A 14870-nucleotide genomic window follows, 5' to 3' on the forward strand; every position below is an offset into this window, starting at 1 on the left:
ACAAGATATTCTAATAGAAATTGAAGAAAAAAAACTGAAAATAGAATAAGAAAAATTAAAAATTTTACAGCAGTCTTTTGTGAATAAAAATTAGAAAAGCTACTTGATTTCATAACGAATGTGTATTGTTTTATTTAATGGAAATATAAAATCAAGCTTATAATAAAATGAACATTTTTTACATACAAATCTGCAAATGCATACGTATATGTACGTGATTATATAAAACAAATATGTCGTAAAATTATAAATAATTTTATTATTTGAGATTGGAAATGGAAAATGTTGCTCTAAGAGTGCATTTAAAAAAAAAATTAGAATGTATTAATTATTTCGTGTTAAAACTGTAAGCAACTGATTCCGCCGATCTGCACTTGCTTCTCTCGCCAGCTCTTTAGCAGGTTCTGGCTCCGGTTCGGCACTTTCAATTTGAGGGTCAATAATTGTATCGTCATTTGTGATAATACATATATTGTACATAATGCATGCATTTGCAACTAAATTCGAAATTGCTCATAAATTTCTGTGCTCCGTAAATTTAAGAAGCCTTCGGAGACGTCCTTTCAGTGCTCCAAATGCATTTTCAACAAATATTCTTGCTAAAGAATGTGTTTTGTTAAAACTGATTTGATTGGGCATTAACGAACCATAATCTTTAAACACCGGTATGAGGTAATTTCTGCAAGGGTATGCCGAGTCCCCGAGAATACAAGTAGAATTTGGAAATAAACTTTCCATATTATATTCCGCTTTTCTATAAAATGCTGACCTTTTTAGCACTCTAGAGTCATGATATGATCCGGGTTCACCACAATAAATATCAATAAATTCTTTATCAGGATCGACAGTGGCCTGCAGAACAACACTATAATTACGTTTACGATCAAAATATATATGTTTGTCTTTTATTGGTGCATTAATTGTTATATGGGTACAATCAATTTCACATTAATAACAACTGGTATTTGTTTCCTTTGTAAAAACTTGCGAGTTGTTTCTTCCAACGCATCTCCAGTTGGCCACTTAACAAACTCAGGCCTATTGAGATAACCCACGCGACAACCCGACGAACAATCGCCCATGCTGTGGACTTCGTTACACCCAACAATACGGCTAGTTGTCTGCAGGTAATTGTATTACTTAAGTACCATACATACATGTACATCACTGTTTTAGCAGGAACTTTGGCTTTTCCGGACTTCGTAGCAAAACAGGTTTGTTCACTTTCCTCATATCTTCCTGCAAAAAATACTCATACAGAACAGTCTCATAACAAAAACAAAGCATACCTATTAAGTAATCTAAAGTGGTGCGGCTCAAACGAAAGTGTGATTTGAAATCCTCATCTCCAAAATTATCTATGGTGTCCACAAAATTAGAGCAATTTGGATGCTCTATCTGCTCTTGTTCTGAATCCTCCGATGACGAACTTGATTCAGCTGCTAAACCAGCAAGGATGGTCAATATTTCCTTAACCAATTCATTATTTGACTTTGTGCACATAGTACCAAGCAACTGGAAAACACACAAATTTAATTTTGTCTTAATTTTAATTTAAAATCCCTACTTACCGCATCTTTTATAAAATTTTCCATTTCGTGCACCTCTATACTTTTCATTTATATATTTTTCATTTGTTTACATTTTTATCTGTCAAAATAAGGGTTGTCGCTATTGCCAACTACTTTTTTTGAGAAAAATCATAGCTATTGTGAATGAAAAAAACATTTTAACTGGCAATGCCTCTAGCCCAATATACAAGCTATGATAGCTTATGACAAGCCAACATAATTATGTTGACTAAGTCTTCCATACAAAATAAGTTAATTGCTGGTCAAATAAAACACGCCTAATAGGTTAGATAATTTCCTTACATTTTTTGAAACTGATGCATTAGAAGAATTTGATATTCTTCTGGGCGAACAGGGACTCAGAACAGTTAAAGCAGAGATTAACATTTTCGAGTATAAATATAAAGCCAAGAAAGAAAGAGAAATTTTGCAAAAAATTAATTATACAGTAAGCAATGAAAAATATAGATCTGAAATTGAAAAAATAATGCAACAAAATGAAGGTACTAACTCAATATTACCATTTATTATCACTGTACAAGCCACAATTAGGACGAATGATTTTTATTAACAAAGAAAAAATTAAACTTTTAGAAAGTGAAATAATCTAACCTAGTAAAAGTCCGTACAATTCACCCATTTGAACAGTTCTAAAAAAGGTACCAACGAACAAGGGAAACCTAAACGCAGAATGGTTGTAGACTTTCAAAAGCTAAACGCTCAAACTATTACAGATAGATACCCCATACTTGATGTAGCTATGACTATATAAAATCTTGGTAATGCAAAAATATTTACAACTTTAGATTTGGAATCTGGATTTCCCTAGATTCTTATTAAAGAATCTGACAGAGAGAAAACAGCTTTTAGTGTAAATGGAGCCAAATATGAATTTCTTCGCATGCCTTTTGGACTGAAAAATGCTCCGTGAATTTTTCAAAGGTGTATCGATGATATCATGAAACCATATATTGGCAAATTTGCGTATGTGTATATAGACGATGTTCTCATTTACTCTTCATACGCATTACTATAAATTCACTTCATCAAGCTAACATGAAGATTTCCAATGAAAAGTCACACTTCTTTAAAGACTCAGTAGAATATTTGGGGCACATAATTAAGTTTAGTAAAATCACCGTCGATCCCGTAAAAATACAAGCTATAAAAGATTTTCCCACTGCGCACTCCCACTCCGCGCAAAAATTAAAATCATATTAGATGAACCTGCAATAGCAGCATTAAGTAGAATGAAAGAAGAACTTCAAGCTCAGGTTGAACTTTTCCAACCAAATTTCAGCAAACCCTTTGAATTGACCACAGACGCTAGTAACTTTGCAATAGGAGCAGTATTATCACAAAATAAAAAAAACCAATTTCATTTATTTCACGAACACTTAGTCAAACCGTACAGAATTACTCTACAAATGAGAAAGAGTTACTCGCAATTGTGTGGTCCTTACAGAAACTCCGAAATTACTTATAAGGCATAGCAGACTTAACTATGTACACCGATCATCAATCTTTAATTTTTCCCATATCAGAAAAAAACCCCAACACCAAATTAACACGTAAGGAAGGGCTAAGTTCGGGTGTCACCGAACATTTTATACTCTCGCATGATAAAGTGTGAGATTTCATTAATCGTCATTTACATATTTTTCAAATACCGTATTTGTGTAAAGTTTTATTCCGCTGTCATCATTGGTTCCTAATGTACTATATATTATACAGAGAAGGCATCAGATGGAATTCAAAGTAGCGTTATATTGGAAGAAGGCGTGGTTGTGAACCGATTTCACCCATATTTCGTACATGTTATCAGGGTGGTAAGAAAATATTATATACCGAATTTCATTGAAATCGGTAGAGTAGTTCCTGAGATATAGTTTTTGGTCCATAAGTGGGCGACGCCACGCCCATTTTCAATTTTCCAAAAAAGCCTGGGTGCAGCTTCTCTCTGCCACTTCTTCCGTAAAATTTAGTGTTTCTGACGTTTTTTGTTAGTCGGTTACCGCACTTTTAGTGATTTTCAACATAACCTTTGTATGGGAGGTGGGCGTGGTTATTATCCGATTTCTTCCATTTTTAAACTGTATATGGAAATGCCTGAAGGAAACGACTCTATAGAGTTTAGTTGACATAGCTATAGTAGTTTCCGATATATGTACAAACAACTTATTGAGGGGCGGGGCCGCGCCCTGCAGCTTGCACGGACAGACGGACGGACGGACAGACAGACATCCGGATTTCAACTCTACTCATCACCCTGATCACTTTGGTGTATATAACCCTATATCTGACTCTTTTAGTTTTAGGACTTACAAACAACCGTTATGTGAACAAAACTATAATACTCTCTTTAGCAACTTTGTTGCGAGAGTATAAAAAGATGGAAAAATTTCATCGAATAATATGGTGCTAAAATGACTTACAAACCTTGACATCAAAACGTTGTTGCCGATGCACTTTCCCGCCAACAAATTCATAACACATCTAATTCTGATAATTCCCAACATTCAGCACAAAGCTCCCCCATAAAAAAAATCAAACGTGTAAAACAACCATTAAATTGCTTTAAAAATCAAATTATCATAAAATAATCAGATGGGAAACACGCACAAATATCATCGCAAAATATTTTTTATTACAGTAAACATACACTGCTCTTTAACACTAAGGCTGAGCTATTGTACATATTCAAAAATGTAATCAAACCAAAAGTAGTAAACGCTATACAAAAAGACGAACAATTATTATTTTACGTCGAAAATGACATTATCAATACATTTAACAATGCCTCTATCGTTCTAACTCATAACATGGTTGACGACATAACCGACATCGAACAACAAAAACAAATCATAAATGACACACATAGACGTGCACACAGAAACTACAAAAATAATGCACAGGAAATTTCCCTAAAATATTACTGGCCAAACATACGTAACGCTTGTAAAAAAGAAGTGCAAGAGTGTGAAATCTGTCTCACAAACAAATACGAACGCCGACCAAACAAACAACCAATTGGTTCCACACCAACGCCAAACAAAGTAAGCGAATACATACACTTAGACTTATTCTACATGAGCGATAACATATATGTACATTAGCTCAACGGGCAAATACTGAAAATTTGGCTACTTTAGACAAATACCTTCAAGGAAAGATACATACAAATACGTCGACGAGATTCTTTCACAAATATACCCAAACGCACAATTTTTAAATTTTTTGCATAAGTATGTGCTCAACAAATTTACAAACGATTACAAATAACGCACACAAAAACGCCAGCGTTCCATTCTACTTCAAACGGACAAGTTGAGCGTACGCACAGTACAATTATTGACATCGCGAAAGTTTTAGCTGACCAGAATAATTCAGCACCGGAAGACCAAATTTTTGAAGCTGTTCGGCAGCACAAAAAACCATACATTCCGTTACCAACGAGAAACCCAAGGACGTGTTTTAAAATCAAAGGGGGTATCCCGACATCCAAGAACGAATACAACAAAACCAGGAAAGAGTCTTGCGTCATCATAATCGCAATCGAAAGCAGCTGAACTATAATCCAGGTGACGTAATATTTTCTAAGACGCACAGGCGTAATAAGAACGTAAGAAAATACGCGAAGCACGTTGTAAAAAAAGATAACGGAAAGACTGTAACGACTAATAAAGGAGGGATTATCCATAAAGATAACATACTAGTAAAAGCATGTACGGAATAATTTTCTTTTTACTTTTCCCAATCGAATTATGCGACAATATAATAGATTTAAGTAAAAAAAAATATGTTCCCGTATAAGTTAGTTTTGATCATTTTCTATAATTACTTCTGCGGTAGCGACGGTGTTGTCGACTACTCAAAGTTACTTTGAAATGTGTTAGTTATTTTTGATAAACTTTCTATAACTACTTCTGCGGTAGCGACGGTGTTGTCGACTACCCAAAGTTACTTTGAAATATATTAACACGTTGAGTTTCGTTCTCAAACTGTTTATTTAATAATTCGTAAGCTTACTGCTAGCCTACTAATCTTACCGTCGCTGCTGCCGTTAGCGTCGGTCTCTAATTGCTTGAATAAGCATTTCCCACGTTCATGTGCCATGCTCATGCAACGAGCTGAACATCGAATTACAACAGCTGACCAAACATTTAATTTGATCGCGCATGAAGTGAACGATGTAGACTGCATGCATTGCAATTTTTGGCAGCATGGGAACTTCAGTACGTTAACTATTGTTAACTACTCCCTCCTTCAAAACATGGTCGTCCTCGGCCATACCCAACCTTTCCAACACTTGACGCACCGCCTTAGAAGTTTCTCTTCGCCGCCTACGCTTTAGTAAGATGATTGATCTAGCAAGGATTACGGCGATTGTGGCACAAATTACTGCGGTTACTAGTGGTGTAGCAATCGTTCGTATGCGTAATTCAGTGATGTGCCGCAAGTTTGCTTCGCTTAGCTTGTGGAGAAATGGTAGGCTTAGTAGGGTATGATGGGAGGTTATGTTGATCCGTGCTGAGGCAGCTTGTTGTGGAAGTCTCTTCGAGTATCCATTGAGAGTAACGTATTTGGCGCCATTGATAAAAGCGATGCGTTCAAATGTAACGAGATAAGTGCCATTAATAAACATTTCAGGGCCATTATCTATGCTAGCCATGACTATTGCATCGTTTATCAAAACTAAACCATCGTCGACGACGACAATGGGGGATAAATCGCTGGGCTTGGTGGCACAGTGTGCTACAGCGCACAGTGGCACCGCTCCATACATTTCTTGGAAAAAAATAGAAGGAGTGGTCGTACAACAATGAAACTTTGCAGGAACACTTCTCTGGACTAAATTAAGAAATTTTGAAAAAATCTTGGAGAACCGCCCACTGCCACACCCACCTCCCATACAACTGCAATTGCCAATTTAATTCCGTCGACTTCTGTTAGTTTTTTTAACTATAGAATTTCACTTTTTATAAAAACCTTGTTGAATTTTTCTTATCCAAATATTTCTTTACAAAACAAAATCATTAAAGTTTTGAAATTGGAAAGTGGAAAAATCCTATTTTTTCCGCCGACATGCCACTGTGCAGCGCCGGAGAGTAGGCTTTGCGCGCAAGTTTAAGTTTCGGCTTCTTTACAGAACGTTACCATTGGCGTAGCAATGCAGGATATAACAGCAGTAATGTTGGCCAGTAAGAAAAATAGTAATCTTCTTACATAATAACTTAGGTCTAGGAAAACCGATAATAAAACTTACAACTTCCTTACTTGCTAAAACCTTAACTCTAGCTATGCTAAACAATTGGGTTATTGTAACTCCTGTGAAACTCTCTTTCATAACCGCCTCCAAATCATCTGCATTAATAATAGCAGGGTTTATCATTTTAAATTTAGCCAGTGTGATAGCAATTATTAAATTTTGAATCTCTAGTGTTAAAATTCTGTTTCTAGCCAAAAGTGTTTCATAGAGGTGCGATGAATCTATTTCTTCCCTTTTTTTACATTGAGAATTTTATTGACCGTTTTCGTGAGGGCGTCAATCTGCTCCTGAGTTCTGGAATTAATGACGATCTGCCTATTGTTTGACTGTATTAGCTCTTGCTCCGTTAGTCTTGTTTGTAGTAAGTCATTGAAGTCAGGCGGGCTGGCTATTACCTTCAGGGCGGAGCCCAAAAAGTTTAGGCTCCGAGCATGCCTATGGTGTACTCCTAATGTCCCTAATAAAGTATGTAAATGCCTGGTGTCTACTTTTAGGATCTTTCTCATGTGTGATTGTGGGAAGACGCTAATCAAGTCTGTGGTTTCTTGTATGTATTGTTCATATTCCGTTAAGTTTGATATGTGCCTTATGTACATCGTCTCGTTCCAAATTACTGCAGTACCGTCCAGGATCGGTATGTAGTCCGCATGCGAGTAGTCTGTTCATTTGGAAGCTGTCAGCCCAGCCCAAGTCAAAAGTGCGAAAATGGGCGTATGCCTGAAATTCAAAATAAAAACTTAGTAAAAAGGGTATTATGTCGATAGTTTCACTTGAGGTTGTCCTTGTGGACCACCCTCCCTATATCAGCGTTTATCCTTTCCTCGACGTACAGTGGAGTGACCTTGTCGCCTAGTCTCTTGTTGGACCTTACCAGGATCTTTTCTCCAACTTCGAAGATTCTATTTTGGCGGTAGGCATTACTCCGCTCCAGCTGTTTTTGTTGGGCTTTCTCTAGCCTGGCAGCAATGTCCGGGATATCGTTGGATGAACGGGAACAGGGACTCTCCGCTAAAAAATTAAGCGCATCTTCTTCATATTCAGCTTCTGTTTCTGCCGCTGCATCATAAGCGGCTTAATCGTACTGCTTTTTATACACTTCGCTTCTTTCTTAAAAAATGGTTAATCCTCTGGCGTCTGTAGTCCGACGTTCTTTGAGAATTCGCAGGTCTCTTGAACGCAGGTAAGCTTGAGTTATGCGCAATCTGGTTGTTACGGTTTGGAAAGTTAGTGCTTTGATGGAACCTCGAGAATAGATCGACTTCCATTTTCTCAACTTGGTCGCGCTTTGGAGGGCGAGCTCCTTGCTCCCTGGTAAAATAGGGGTCTTTTCCAGTCCTGTACTGAATATCGGACTGCTTCTGATAAGATCGGTTTTGAGGTTGTCTGAGGTTTTTTTCCTCCAACGATTGGGCTGGGCCGCAAAAAGAACATCCGTGAGGTTTCTCCTTAACCCGGAGACGAATACGCGCAGTGCATCGGCCCTATGCTTGTCATTCATGTACCGTGCCTGGTCGGTGTCAAACGTCATAGTAGTTTTATTTGTGAGAAGTGTGAGTTGCTAGCTCTTGCTAGAGCAGATGCATTGGTCGCTTGTCTGAGTATGTAAAATCTAAACGGCTAATGATACCGTCGAAATTAAGGACCGTGTTGAATGATGCTAAAACTGCATCAGCCGATCCCCTCATTCTGTTGCGAATTATGAGGACAGCTTGATAGTGTTTTGAACTACCCACGTAGGTTTTAAATATATCATACGCGGTCATAGCTGCCTGCCGCCAGGAGACATATTGCTCCTGTGAGCCATCGAACTCGGGAAGTGACTTAACTGCATCCAGACCTTCATGACCGTCTATGATTTTTATTGGTTCGTAAGTCTTAACTTCAGCAGCTTCCACAGTTGTGGCCCGAAACTGATTTGTAAGCTGCTCTAGCTTGGTTTCAAAGTCTTTCCTTTGTACTTGTAGTGCGGCGCTGACGGCCGCATTGATAATACCCTGCAGTTGTTGTTCATTCAAGTCTTGTTCGCGTTTGAGACATTTAATTGTTAAAAGTTGGTTGTCAAGTCTGTCCAACAGTTCGTTAGTCTCAGTTTGCTCATGCAAGGTAGTTAAGATGGCACGGACGGGTAGCGGACGTAAGCGTACAAAAAAAAAAAAACAAAAATGGGAAACAGGAGTTCAAAGTACAACCCTGTTTATTACAACCACACTAACTACACTTAAATTGTCAAATTATAACTAATATAATTATGAACAGAAATCGGAGAGAAAAAAAGTTTCACTTACATAATTTATCGGTGGGGTCTTGATTCCTCTGCCTCCAGGTGATTCTGCGTGGGTTTCCTCTGGTTGGGCGCCAGTTAGTTTTGATCACTTTCTATAACTCCTTCTGCGGTAGCGACGGTGTTGTCGACTACTCAAAGTTACTTTGAAATGTGTTAGTTATTCTTGATCAACTTTCTATAACTCCTTCTGTGGTAGCGACGGTGTTGTCGACTACCCAAAGTTACTTTGAAATGTGTTAGTTATTTTTGATAAACTTTCTATAACTCCTTCTGCGGTAGCGACGGTGTTGTCGACTACCCAAAGTTACTTTGAAATATATTAACACGTTGAGTTTCGTTCTCAAACTGTTTATTTAATAATTTGTAAGCTTACTTCTAGCCTACTTTTCTTACCATCGCTGCTGTCGCTGGCGTCGGAATAAGCATTTCCCACGCTCATGTGCCATGCTCATGCAACGAGCTGAACATCGAATTACAACAGCTGACCAAACATTTAATTTGATCGCGCATGAAGTAAACGATGCAGACTGCATGCATTGCAATTTTTGGCAGCATGGGAACTTCAGTACGTTAACTATTGTTAACTTATCTATATATATAGAATTAAGTGGCAAAACTTCCTGTTCGCATACTCCTCCTAGACGGCTTGCCCGATTTCAATGAAATTTTCAGGGGTGATTGGGGTCTGTTTGGAGGGTGCACATAAGAAATTTAATGTGTGTATCATTGCACGTTTTGCAAAAAAAAAATAATAATAATACATCCCGCCTATACAAATTCTCATGAAATTTTTATTGTTTCGTAATTGCTTCCATGCGGTTTGCAAATACACTAGTTTAAGATGTAGTTTTGGGTAAATTTTTCCATTTTTATTTATGTACTTCAAATATGCATACTCTAGCACGACCACAGGGGAAAACACTAACTACCTTTTTCGAGTTGTGTGAAAACGATGAATTTGCAAGAACATTGCTATATTCCGAAATACCATAATATTTCACTTGGAATCCATCATCGAAAACATTTCAACGACGAAAGCAAGGGGAGCGTGTTGACGGTTATCCAAATGTCCGTAATACCGATGCCATAAGACGCATTTTCACCATCCATCCGAACAACGCCGAATGTTTCTATTTGCGTCTGCTATTAGTCAACGTGCGCGGACCAAGATCATTTGATGATTTGAAAACTGTTGACGGTCAGTTGTGTGCAACGTATCATGAAGCATGTCAGCGATTGCATTTGTTAGAAGATGATATGCATTTGGACACCGCACTTCTTGACGCATCATTCACATCTCATCCAAAACAAATACGCGTACTATTCGCCATAATAATATCTACATGCCTTCCGTCAAATCCGCAATAACTGTGGAATAAGTACAAAGACTGCTTGACAGAGGACTTATTAATTTTGGCGCGTAATCGAGCATCGGACGCAGACTTGCTATATACATTACAAATGTATAATTCTGATTTGATATTGGTTGAAGATCTGTGCCTTACAATTGTGAATAAGGCATTAGCGCAACTTGGCATTACTGCGCCCAATCAATGACCATGAGCTTCAACGTGAACAACAATACGACTGCAATGAATTGCGTGCTTTCATACAAGCTAACATTACCAAATTGAATATTCAGCAGAAAAATGCTTATGATAAGATTATACGAGCGGTTGACAATAACGCCGGTGGATTCTACTTTCTGGATTCGCCCGATGGTACAGGGAAAACGTTTCTGATCTCTTTGATTCTTGCTACTATACGGTCACAGAAGAAAATTGCGGTGGCAATTGCTTCGTCAGGCATCGCTGCTACTCTACTTGATGGCGGCCGAACAGCACATTCTGCGTTGAAATTACCGTTGAACATCCAAGTCGTTGAAACACCAACGTGCAACATATCGAGGAATTCAACAATGGCAAAAGTTTTGCGAGGAGCTGGAATAGTTCTATGGGATGAGTGCCCAATGGCTAACAAAAAGTCATTAGAAGCATTCAATAGAACAATGCAAGATTTACGCCAAAAGCAACAACTTTTTGGCGGAGCATTAGTTTTATTATCCGGCGATTTTCGGCAAACTTTGTCAGTCATTCCTCGATCAACTCCTGCCGACGAAATAAACGCATGTTCAGAATCGTCAGTTTTGTGGAGACATGTTCAAAGGCTGACTCTTACCTGCGAGTACTCTTAACATGCGAGTCCAATTGCAAAATGATCGATCCGCAGCGGCGTTTTCGAAGCAGTTGTGGGACATTGGCGAAGGCAAAATAGAATCGATGATACCGGTTTGATCACATTGCCGAACAACTTTTGTACACTTTTACAATCGAAAGAAGAATTGATTGAAAGTGAATTTCCGAATATTGTTCAACACTATCAACACCATGATTATGCGCGTTCACTTAAACGCAATATTGGCGCCGAAAAATGTACACGTCATCGAAATCAATTTTGCCATTCAAGAAAAACTGCCAGGAGAAGCTACAACATATACATAGATTGATAGCGTTTTAAATCAAGATGAAGTAGTCAATTATCCAACCCCCGATCTGCCACCGCATCGTTTGGTCCTGAAAGTCGGTTCACCCATTTTACTTCTACGAAATCTGAAGCCATCGACTTTGTGTAATGGCACAAGACTTTCAGTCAAAAAATTGTGGCCAAATTTGATTGAAGCAACAATACTAAATGGCAAGGCAGCAGGTGAAGTTGTACTCTTACCACGCTTTCCCATGATTCCAACGGACATGCCGTTTGAATTTAAGCGCTTGCAGTTCCCAGTACGTCTTGCCTTTTCGATGACCATCAACAAATCGCAAGGCCAAACGTTTCAAGTGTGCGGCGTCAATTTGGAAGAACCGTGCTTCTCCCACGGCCAATTGTTCGTCGTCGCAACACCAAGGTGCTTATGCATTTACGCGCCAGGTGGAAAAACCAATATGTTTTATAAATGTTTTATAAATAAGTAAAAGTTTTACAACAATGAATAAAACACAAAGTAAAAACCCTTAAGAGTTTTAATCGATTTACGTGTAGCGAAACGCACAGGGTAACAGCTAGTACATATATAAAAATAGTTCCTTTCGATATCATATTTCAAATTTATCAAAAATACTTGCGCCCTCTGAAGACATAATGAGATCTTCTTATAATTTTATAATTAATAAAATAGAAACATTAAAAAATCTAATTATGCCAAATATACGTATATATAGGCCCAAAAGATCTCTTAACTTTCTTGGTTCTGTACTTAAATTTATAACTGGTACACTAGATCAGGACGACCTTATCGAAATAAAACTTCAATTAATATGCTAATAAAAAATAATAACAAACAAAAGATCATTAATTCAGAGTTTGAAAGAATTCTTGAAACCCTCGATCCTAAAGCATAAATGAGAATTCAATAATAGGAGAAATTTATAATGAATTACAAACAATAACTAATGCTATTAGTTTCGCGAAAAATAAATATTCTTACTCTGGCACACTTAATTTGAATGATGTGCATGAATTAATAATCCATGAGGAGTTGGATCTTCCACTAAACAATATATTGGAATATTCTGATACCCGTATTTGTTATTTAGAATAGGCTATAATTACAATTTACAAATAACCTATACTCGAAACTAAATGTAGATTATTTAATGTATACCCGTTAGCTCATAAGCATGGTAAACTTTTTCTAGATCTAAGATCACAAAATGTAATAATTATCAAAGAGTTTCAAAATGCAAGAATTTTTTCAGCAACTTTATTTGTAAATCAGAATTGTCTGATAATTGCACTATCAAAATACTTAATGATAATCCAGCACAATGTGAAATAATTCACGAAAATAACGCTCCACTCCAAATCCTAGAGAATGGAGACATTTTGACAGATTACCAGCATACTTGGAACAACATGCATATATTAAGCCCTAAATTGACACACTTCAATGAATCCACAAACATCGATAGCATGACATATTACAATCATCAACAACAACAATTTGTAGCAGCATAGCGCTCCGCTTTTAAGAAGGTGGGGAGTTAGCGACGCCGAAGACAGCCTAAGTAAATTTCACACTTAACCTAAAAAAACAATAAAATTCCCGCATTATAAACACAGCAGACAGAATTCCATAAAGAAAAACTGATAAGCATAATAGTCTAGTCATTATAGTAAGTTCACCTCGGGTATACCTACCATATGTAGGTTTTGAGACAACTTTAGGGTGTCAATATACAAGTATTTACAGACATATAAATGGGTATATCGAATTCCGAGATTCTTACCTAATTTAAGCTTAAATGACTGGACTATAACAAAACTATCTTTGTTCTAACAAGTGATAGCAAGATAACAGATATTGAATTCCAACAAAGAAGTTGCAAGCACATAACAGCAGCCGCATTCCACAAGTATAAATAGCACTAAGATTATAAAATGTAGTCATTAAGAAATTATTAATAAACAAGTAAGGAAGCGCTAAGTTCGGGTGTCACCGAACATTTTATACTCTCGCATGATAGATAATCGAGATTTCATTATCAGTCATTTACATATTTTTCAAATACCGTATTTTTGTAAAGTTTTATTCCGCTATCATCATTGGTTCCTAATGTATATATTATACAGAGAAGGCATCAGATGGAATTCAAAATAGCGTTATATTGGAAGCAGGCGTGGTTGTGAACCGATTTCACCCATATTTCGTACATGTCATCAGGGTGTTAAGAAAATATTATATACCGTATTTTATTGAAATCGGTATAGTAGTTCCTGAGATATGGTTTTTGGTCCATGGGTGGGCGACGCCACGCCCATTTTCAATTTTTAAAAAAAGCCTGGGTGCAGCTTCTTTCTGCCATTCCTTCCGTAAAATATAGTGTTTCTGACGTTTTTTGTTAGTCGGTTAACGCACTTTTAGTGATTTTCAACATAACCTTTGTATGGGAGGTGGGCGTGGTTATTATCCGATTTCTTCCATTTTTGAACTGTATATGGAAATGCCTGAAGAAAACGACTGTGTAGAGTTTGGTTGACATAGCTATAGTAGTTTCCGAGATGTGTACAAAAAACTTTGTAGGGGGCGTGGCCAAGCCTACTTTTCGAAAAAAAATACGTCCAAACATGCCCCTTTCTAATGCGATCCTTTGTGCCAAATTTCACTTTAATATATTTATGGCTTAGCGTGGCAGTGGGCCGATTTTGCCCATCTTCGAACTTAACCTTCTTATGGAGCCAAGATATACGTGTACCAAGTTTCATCATGATATCTCAATTTTTACTCAAGTTACAGATTGCACAGACGGACGGACGGACGGACGGACGGACAGACAGACATGCGCGAGTTAACAAACTGTTTTTTGTCGCGAGTAAAAGAAATTATATTTATTTGGGCAGTACACTAATTCGTGTGGCCTTTTTATACTCTCGCAACAATGTTGCTAAGGAGAGTATTATAGTTTTGTTCACATAACGGTTGTTTGTAAGTCCTAAAACTAAAAGAGTCAGATATAGGGTTATATATACCAAAGTGATCAGGGTGACGAGTAGAGTCGAAATCCGGATGTCTGTCTGTCCGTCCGTCCGTCTGTCCGTCCGTGCAAGCTGTAACTTGAGTAAAAATTGAGATATCATGATGAAACTTGGTACACGTATTCCTTGGCTCCATAAAAGGTTAAGTTCGAAGATGGGCAAAATCGGCCAACTGCCACGCCCACAAAATGGCGTAAACCGAAAACCTATAAAG

The 14870-nt window shown here is 37.5% G+C and overlaps 1 pseudogene; it reads right to left on the bottom strand.

Moving 5' to 3' along the window:
• Positions 1–324: 324 nt before the first annotated feature.
• Positions 325–1595, bottom strand: LOC120779548 (annotated as a pseudogene).
• Between the last annotated feature and the right edge of the window lie 13275 nt (positions 1596–14870).

The sequence above is a fragment of the Bactrocera tryoni genome, unplaced genomic scaffold (assembly GCF_016617805.1).
Source record: "Bactrocera tryoni isolate S06 unplaced genomic scaffold, CSIRO_BtryS06_freeze2 scaffold_11, whole genome shotgun sequence".
Taxonomy (NCBI): Eukaryota; Metazoa; Arthropoda; class Insecta; order Diptera; family Tephritidae; genus Bactrocera; species Bactrocera tryoni.